The following is a 9,968-nucleotide window of genomic DNA, read 5'->3' as shown; positions in this document are numbered from 1 at the left end:
CCATCAGGGAGTTTCCATTTTCCAGATTGATCTTGTTCTCCCCCTATCTTAAATAATTCATTTTCTTCTTCTTTACTAAATTTGGGGATTTCCAATTCTCCCCTTTCTGGGGTCAGGATTAACATAATTCGTTTAGTCCCATTTTCTGCTGCATCTTTGGCTTCTTGGTCTGCTAGATTATTCCCTCTTATTTCTGGGGTCATCCCTTTTTGGTGTCCTTTGATATGCACTACAGCTATTTCTTCAGGCAATTTTAATGCCTCTAACACTTCTGAAATCAGGCCTTTATGTATCAGTTCCTTCCCCTTTGAATTTAGTAAACCCCTTTCTTCCCAGATCTTTCCAAAGGTATGTATTACCCCAAAGGCATACTTTGAGTCAGTATAGATGGTCCCCTTTTTGTGTGCTAAATGCTCCAGTTCTCTCTTTAGAGCGTATAGTTCACAAGATTGCGCCGACCAATTTGAAGGTAGTTTTCCTTTTTCGATGGTCTGCATATTTATCCCATCGACTAAGGCATATCCTGACATTCTTTTTCCTTGCAAGCATCTGGATGAACCATCCACATATATTCTTTCCCCTTCTAAGAGGGCTTGTTCTGCTAGATCTTCCCGAACTTTTGTTTGGTATTGAATAATTTCCAAGCAATCATGTGCCAGGTCATCTTTTGGTTCTCCATACAGGAATTGGGCCGGATTGAGGCTTTTGCTTGTTTCTATAGTTAGATCATTACTGTCCATCAGAACTGCTTCATATTTTAGTATCCTGGAGTCTGTTAACCATTTTTCAGCTTTTTGATTTAGCACATTTCGGACCGCATGGGGTGCGTATAGAATCAGTTTACTTCCAAAGGTGAGCTTACGGCTCTCCTCCACCAAAATAGCAGTAGCTGCTATGGCTTGAATGCATACTGGCCAGCCACGGCTTACTGGGTCCAATAATTTAGATAAATAAGCTGTTGGTCTTCTCACCCCTCCCCATTCCTGCACTAATACACCATGAGCTACTCCATTTTCTGCATTCACATATAAATGAAAAGGTTTTTCTAGTGAGGGTAAGCTTAGGGCTGGTACCGAGGCTAGTTTCAACTTCAGTTTTTCTAATTTATCATCATCATCTTTGGTCCATTGTATATTGCCTCCCTCCGGTAATTTTTCATATAAAAATTTTACTGCTTGTGTATATCTCTCAATCCATAGTCTGCAATATCCCAGTAGCCCCAGCAGTCTCCTAACCTCCTTTTTTGAAGAGGGAGGAGGGAGGGATAAAATCCCTGTAATTCTTTCAGGGCTTAGTTTTCGGCTACCTTTGCTTATCAGGTGGCCAAGATATTTTACTTCTGATTCCACAAACTGTAATTTCCTTTTTGATGCCCTTAATCCCTTTTTCCCGAGAAAATTTAGAAGCTTTATAGTAGCTTCTTTAACTTTAATTTCATCTTCTCCTGATATTAGAAGATCATCTACATATTGGATAATTTGTATTCCTGGGGGAGTGGGGAAGGTTTGTAATATTTCTCCCAAGGCTTGCCCAAATAAATTTGGGGCCTCACAATAGCCCTGTGGCAGTTTAGTCCACCTCAATTGGTTCTTTTTCCCTGTGTTTGGATCTTCCCATTCAAAGGCAAAAATATTTCGGCTTTCCTCTGCCAGCGGGCCGGCCCAAAAGGCATCTTTAAGATCCACCACACTACACCACTGATGTTGAGGTGGAATTTTACTTAAAAGAGTGTAGGGATTAGGAACCATAGGGTAGCAGGCCCGTGTTCTTTTGTTTACTTCTCTTAAATCTTGCACTAATCTATAATTTCCATCAGATTTCTTCACTGGGAGAATAGGGGTATTATGAGGGGATTTACAAGGTTCTAGTGTCCCATCCTTTATTAATTCTTCTGTCACTGGTTTTAAGCCTTTTCTCCCTTCTAAAGATATAGGGTACTGACGTACACAAATGGGACATTCTTCTTTGTCAATTGTGACCCTTATGGGGTCAATATCTAGTCCACCCCTATTCCCTTCCCCAGCCCAAACTTCTCTGTTAATTTTTCTTTCATCTTCTTGGCTAAGTTTTAACACTTTGGCCATTCTCCCTTCTTCTGGTATGACCCCAATCCCCAGCTGGATTTGTAAATCCCTTCCTAATAAATTGCTGCCAGCCCCAGGAACTAACAAAACATCCCCTATCCCTATTTTTGTTTCCCCTTCAATAACCACATCTTTAATGACAGGGACCTTAAATCCTTCCCCCTTTGCTCCCGTTACTTTTACCATATCACTACTTACATCACACCCTTTTGGAATATTGATCACACAAGTCCTTTCTGCCCCAGTGTCAACTATAAATTCTAATACTTCCTCTTGGGGGCCTACTTTTAAAGTTATCACAGGCTCCAGATGGTATTTATCCCCCAAAAAATAGAGCCCATGACTTCCCTATTTCTCTTCTGTGTGTGTCTCTTGAAATATTTTCAGATCCCTCCTCAGGTGGGGGCATTCCCTTTTATAATGCCCTTCTTCCTTGCAATAAAAACAAGCATCCCTGGGCTGTTATTGGAAACTTGATTGTGCTGAGGTTTTATTTTTCTCCCTTCCACCATTTCTGAATCTTGAACGTTTAGGAGTGTTACCTGAGGGCTTTTGATTTAGATTTTTTTGGAAGGTACTCTCTCGCATAGTGGCTATCATGATCTTTGCTTCCACTTTGGCTTTTTCTTCATCCCTCCGGACATATATATCTTTTGAGCTTCTCTTACTAGGTCTTGTAATGGCTTCTTGTTGAGAGTCTTTCTGAAGAATGGCTAAAAAGCAAAGGTCATGATAACACAGGAGGCTTAGAAAAGATGCAGACACTGAGTCTTTGAGCAAGAGGTTGCATAAATAACAGTGTGCATTCAGATAAGAAAGAAGACAGAAACCATATGGAAGAGGAAGATAAGACCACCGTGTTTGTAGATCCCACGGAATAGCTCCCACCAATGAGGAGCTCAACTTTTGCAATATGTATGAGCTAATTAAAGGTACTATAAGTAAGTGTAGTTTTGAAAAATAAATCGAGACTTGCTGAACATCATGCCTTGAGTGCTTGTCTCCCGCGACTCCACCCAACATCTGGCACCCGAACAGGAGAAGTTGCCCTTGCCTTATGCGATGGGGGAGTTGCGTTGGGGTCGGGTCCCGCAGCTAGACGGACGGCGAAAGAGGTCTCGTATACTGCAACGATTTCCTCCGCGCCCGAGCGACCGCACAGGCGGGCTCGCCGATACGTGCTGCCGAAGCCTGGAGGGGCTAGCAACGGTACCGACGTAAGTATGGAAAGGCAAGCAGCACAGGAACTTTTCAAGGCTTTTTTGCTTAAGCGTAATTTTAAAGGGATTGATCTTGATAAAGACCTCCCCGCTCTTTTAACGCATGCGCGCTCTTACGGTTTTTTCGCTGACCCCCACTCCATTCATGAATTAAGTCAGTGGCGCGCGTATAGTGACAAACTTTGGGATCTTGTCTTAGATGACGATAAGCCAGCTAAAAAGATAGCTAAACTATGGAGAGTTGTTTATAATGAACTTTTAATGGTACAAGCAGAGTAAAGGGCAGCAGAAAAAAAATTAAGGCAGTCCATGATAAAAACCGTAATTATGATTCTGCTGCTTCCCTTTACTCCGCTGCCCCTAACCCCCCCACCTTTGCTACAGTCGAGGTTCCGCCTGAGGCATTTGCCTCCGGCCCGGCTTCACACTCACCCTCTGCGCCCCCTGATCCTCCCCTGCAGTCCCCGCCCCCGTCCCCCTCGCAGCAGCCGCGGCAGCCGCAGCAGCCGCCGCCGCCGCAGCCGTCTGTTCCTCCGGATCGCTCTCGTTCGCAAAACCCTTTCCTAAGCCATGAGCCTGTCCCTGGGGCAGATTCTGACCTCGCGGAGGCCATGGCCAAGGGTCATAGAGAGCTGTGGGCGGCTCTCGCTCGTGACGGTTTGCATAAGGGCGATGCAGAGATGCTAGCGGCTGCCCAGGAAAGCTTAGCTTTCCCTGTTCTGTTTGTTCCTAATCCACAGGGAGGCAATATCGCGCAGGTGACTAATCTGGATTGGAAGCTGTTAGCTCAGCTGCGAGCAACGGTGGGGAATTACGGTGTCACCAGTGAACCAGTTAAACAGATGCTTGATTATATTTTTAACGCTTTTACCCTTCTTCCTGCTGACATTAAAGGCATTACTAAGCTCATGTATACCCCGCATCAGCGACTGCTTTTTGAGGCTCGCTGGAGGGAGGAGGCAGCTGTTAGTGCAGATCTCGCTAGACCCCAGGGAGATCCGTTAGCAGATATCACTGTAGATGAACTTCTAGGACAGGGTCAACATATGAGGGTTGAGGCTCAGGCTGCACTAGGCCCTGCTAAATTGCGGGAAGCTATGGCAGTTGCTAAGAAAGCTATGGATAAAGTCCGAGCCCCGGGTGGGATCCCTATGTATATGAACATTAAGCAAGGCAGAGAGGAATCTTTAGGCTCTTTTGTTGACAAAGTTATGGAAGCCATCTCAAAAGCTGGGGTTCAAGAGCATATGCATGACCCGTTACTTAAGCAATGCCTTTTACAAAATGGCAATCAAGCCACCCGTGCTCTTATTACTTCCACCCCAGGGGATTGGACTGTCCAGCAGCTCCTAGAAAAGGCTGCTACCATGCCCACTGGCTCTCAGCTGTTCTTAGCACAAGCCTTAGCAAAATTAGGTGAAGGGCTTAAAGAACAGGCTATTAGCTCTCAAAATCAGGTAATGGCAGCCCTTGCTCCTCTCCAAGCGGCAGCAGCACGTCCCCGCCCAGCTCCAGGTGGCCGCATGAAGTGTTATCGCTGTGGGACACTCGGTCATATTCATCGCGAATGTACAGCCGCAGGAATCTGGTGCAACAAGTGTCAATCCAATACGCACAACTCGAACACATGCCGTAATAGCAACAAGAAACAGGGAAACCCCCGACCCAGCGCGAACAGCGGCCGCGCGACGACACAAGTAACCGCTCCAGCACCTCTACCTGTCCCCGCCCAGCAACAAGCGGAAGTCTCGGCCTGGACCTGGCAGCCTCAGTAGATACCGAGTTGCTAACATCAGAAATCCATCGCATTCCCACTGGTGTCATCGGACCTGTGTATATTAATGGCCAAGCTATGGGAGAACTTATTGTAGGTCGTTCATCTGCAATTACAATGGGACTCCTAGTAGAGACTGGTCTTGTTGATGCTGACTCCGCTGGAGAAATTTTTATTTTAGCACATACCGATTATCCTCCCGTTAAGATCCCAGCAGGACAAAAGTTAGCACAACTAGTACCATTACCACATCTGGCTTCAAGCATTCCGCCTGTTTGTGATGCACCTAGGTGTCAGCCAAGTCCTGGCTCTACTGGATCTCTGACCTTACTCACTATTGATCTCACCTCCCACCCACGGAAGCGTTGTCTCCTGCTGCATCAGGCAGAGTCCATCACCTTGGAACCTATCCTCAACCCCCGACGCCCATGCCTTGGGTGCGCTACAAAGACCCCAAGACGGGACTTTGGCAGGATCCTGTAAAAACCTTGTACTGGGGAAGAGGTTACTTATGTGTGTCCACTCCGACAGGTCCCCTATGGGTTCCGGCCAAATGGACTAAGCCTGTTGTCACTGATGAGCAACCCACAACAGAGGAAGAAAAGAAGGGTACAGAGGAAGATCTCACAGATCCTGCAGGAAGTTGAGCAGCGGTTTTGCATTACCTTCCTTGTGGACTCTGAACAGGAGATAGAGGGTTATCTCCTCCCACATTTCCAGAGACACTTTTTGCGCTTTTGCCAATCTGCTTGCTTTGCATGTAATTGTAATAATCATAAGGCGTGGGTAAGATTGCTTTGCGGAGGCTGTAATTTACAGTGGTGGGTCCACCAGCAACATCTATCAGAAGGGTTTTGGTGTCAGTCTTGCAGTTTTCACTGGCACCGTGAGACGGCTCAAGGAGCATTAGTACAACTCACAGGCAAAAATATCATTGACAGTTTGCAATTAGTTGAAAATCTTGAAGATCTGCGGCTAAGAGAATTAGCGTGGTCAGTACAGCATTTAGCAAAAAAGATCTTAGCCAATAGCTACTCTGTAATTTTGCAATCCTCGTGCCAACCAAATATCGGGGTCCCCATTCAGTGGCAAGTTGACCCAAGAAAGTGGGATCATGTTTGCCGGCGGTTTAAGCATCGTGCTGCTAATCGCAGGCTCAGTAATGGGTCACCCCCTTTCCTATCCTCCTAAAGTGTTTGACCCTAGAGATAATATCTGGGTCTCCTTGGCACGTGAATTGAACACCACAACATTCTGTGCCTCCTTAGCCACACCCAGTACCCCATTTTTGACATGCTTAGTTGGAGTACCACTAACAGATAATACATGGCGTAACTTCGTAATCGAGACCCAGAACCAGTTCAAAATTATTAGACCATTAAAATCCACAATGAATATTACCGCTGGCCTACAAGAGTATGATAGCTGGGATGATAAACTCCCGGTGGGCCCTGAGCCACAAGAGATAGAACTAGTTGATTCTCTTAACGCTACAGCCTGTATTTATATTAATAGTTCACGTAATTTATGCCAAGAGGGCAGCCTTAATGGCTGTCGACTGAATGAATCCAACCCCACCTTGATTTATCCTATTGGCAATGCTTCACAGTGGGATTTAGAATGGTGCAACATTACCGTGAGAAATCGATCTCTTGCAGCCCCTGGAACGTTTTTCCCTCGAAAGTTACCCAGAGGGTTTTTCCTAATTTGTGGGAATCGTGCCTGGTCAGGTATTCCATCCAGGCCTGTAGGTGGGCCCTGTACCTTTGGCCAACTGAGTCTTGCACTTCCACAGCACCATCCTAATGCTACACACCGAACACGATGGCGGAGGTCTTTAACAGAAACTATAACACCTGAATGTCAGGATGACCTCACGCTATGGAGCAAATCAGAAGTGCTTTTTACCTCCCTTTTTGTTCCTGGTGCAGCTGCGGCACGAGCCCATCGTCACTTAGAAAAACTGGCATGTTGGGTAGTTAAACAGGCAAACGGTACCAGCCGAGTGTTGTCTGAACTTGCAGAAGATCTGAGTTCAGTCCAACACGCCCTGCTTCAGAATAGAGCAGCTATAGATTTTCTACTCTTAGCCCACGGCCATGGCTGTGAAGACTTCGAAGGAATGTGCTGTATGGATCTTGAGGATCATTCTAAGTCCATCCACGCCGAAATTAAGAATTTGATTGAACACTCCCAAAAAATAAAAAAAGACTCCGGATTTTTCGGATTAGAAGGACTTACAGAGTGGATGGGCTTAGAAGGATGGATGAAAAGTGTGATTAAATCTTTAATGCTGTTGCTAATAATTGTTTTGCTTGGTTTACTTATGCTTAGCTGTATAATGTCATGTGTAAAAAATTTAATTTCGAAGTCAGTCAATATGACTATGATCATGCAAAAAGAAAACAGGGGAAGTGTTGAGAGTCTTTCTGAAGAATGGCTAAAAAGCAAAGGTCATGATAACACAGGAGGCTTAGAAAAGATGCAGACACTGAGTCCTTGAGCAAGAGGTTGCATAAATAACAGTGTGCATTCAGATAAGAAAGAAGACAGAAACCATATGGAAGAGGAAGATAAGACCACCGTGTTTGTAGATCCCACGGAATAGCTCCCACCAATGAGGAGCTCAACTTTTGCAATATGTATGAGCTAATTAAAGGTACTATAAGTAAGTGTAGTTTTGAAAAATAAATCGAGACTTGCTGAACATCATGCCTTGAGTGCTTGTCTCCCGCGACTCCACCCGACAGCTTCTCATACCAGTCTTCTATTTTTTCCAATTTTTTCCTAATATCTGGCCAGGCATGTGTGACAAAGTTAACTCTTAGCAGGGCTTGCCCTGCTAGGGACTCCGGGTCTACCCCAGAGTATTGTTTCATATTCTTTCGGAGCCTCTCCAGCCACTCAGTCGGGGTTTCTTCCTTCCCTTGCTGCCCCTCAAAGGCCTTTCTGACATTTTGTCCTCGAGGTGCCCCTTCTTTTATCCCCTTGATTATCAAGTTACGATAATCATTCATATGTCCCCTCCCAGCTTCATCATTTTGGTTCCAGTTAGGAGGTGTAATGGGCATTTTCTGATCCCCGGGTGGACCTTGTTGGTTTTCTCTTTCCCAAATTTTTATGCCAGCAATTCTAATCATTTCTCTTTCTTCTTGGGAGAATATCATTTTCATTATTGATTGCATTTCTTCCCAAGTGAAAATGTTGGGACCTAGGAACTGGTCCAACTGTTTAGCTGTACCTATGGGGTCTTCTAATAATCCTTTAATTTCCTTTTTGAAATTCCTAACCTCTGTAGAGGTTAGAGGAGCATTCACAAAGCCGGTTCCCCCTCCTCCCATAGGTACTTCTCTTAATGGAAATAAATGAATTTCTCGGCTTCCCTCTGTTTGTTTAGCATTGGAGGGATTGTTGGGCTGCCTCTGAGCCTTAATGGCACCTCTTGTATTCTGGTATGGTGCTCCTTCGTTAAGAAGAGGGTTTATTTGGGAAGAAAGCACCAAACTCCCCTGGGGAAGAGGGGCAGATTCAGAGTCCGGCGCTGAAGCCGAATATTCTGCGGTGCAGAGAGTGGGGGTGGGGTGTGGGAGTGACGCCAAATACTCCGGAGCACAGGAGGCGGGGACCGGCACTAAAGCCGGGTTTCTCAAGGCAGGAGAGGTGGGGGCTGAAGCCGGGACGTGTGACGTTCCTCTTGATTCAATTGAGGCTGCTGGGATTCCCGAGATTCCCGGGAAGGGTGGGATCCCCGGCATGGGCGGGGGCAGGGCTCCCCCCCCGCTCCCTTGGGGCGGGAGAGCTGCCGGGGGAAGGGTCCCCGGAGCCGGGGGGAGGAGGCCAGCTCCTGATCCTGGCGGCGGGGGAAGCCCCGGAGCCAGGGGGAGGGGGGGGTGCAGCTCCTGATCCTGGCGGCGGGGGAAGCCCCGGAGCCAGGGGGAGGGGGGGTGCAGCTCCTGATCCTGGCAGCAGGGGAAGCCCCGGAGCTGGGAGGGGGGGTGCAACTCCTGGTGCTGGCGGCAGGGGCAATACTTCTAAAGGGTCCCACCCTCTTTTCTCTTCTGTTTGCTTTTCCTCTGGGGTTTCTGATATTTTAGACACTGGTTCCCAGAGGTTTTGTAATTCCTGTCCAGCAAGAAGCATATTCTCCCTCCTCAGGGTGAGATGGCTCTTTTGAATTTGCAAATACATTTAGAGCCTGGCAAATCCATGCCTCATCAGACCCATATTTTGGCCAGTACACATGATCAGATCTGATTTCCTTTTTTACCCACTCTTTCATGCAGAATTGAATCATTTTTACTTTATCTTTTCCTTTTGTGGAAGGATCAGTTTCCCAGTTCGCGAGTTTGACCCCAAGGGGACTGTCTTGGGATATCTCCTCTGGCACTCTTGAACTTATTTTACCAGGTAGCTGTCCCATTTTTCCAGGAGTTCTCTATTCCAACTTACTCAAAATACCAATTTATCCCCCCCCCCCCTTTGAAATACTAATTCATTCCTTTAAAACACCAATCTTCACTGCTGTAAAGTACTACCCACCCTTTCACAGTACAAAAAACCAAAAAAAATTTATTACAGCCCACCTCCCCAAAAACAAAGTTAACTTCTAATTACACAGTCTTTCATTCACACATTCACTCCTTTTTAATATTTATTCACTCACTCATTCTTACTCACAACAGAATAATAAGGTACCTCTTTCAAGTCACTTGTTAGTATCCACCCATGGGTATGAAATAATCCTTAGGATTCTGGGTGCTCTCGGATTTCCCTCAACCCAGCACTGCTAGCATCCAACCCCAACTTCTCTTGGGGTACTTTTAGACCCTGGGTGCTCTTGGAGTTTTCCTCAACCCAGCATATGGGGGGGTGTAGCTCCCACTTTGAAAC

This window comes from Coloeus monedula, assembly GCF_965178545.1.
Source record: "Coloeus monedula genome assembly, chromosome: W".
NCBI lineage: Eukaryota > Metazoa > Chordata > Aves > Passeriformes > Corvidae > Coloeus > Coloeus monedula.
The sequence above is the reverse complement of the archived record's forward strand: the minus strand, read 5'-3'. Positions refer to the sequence as shown.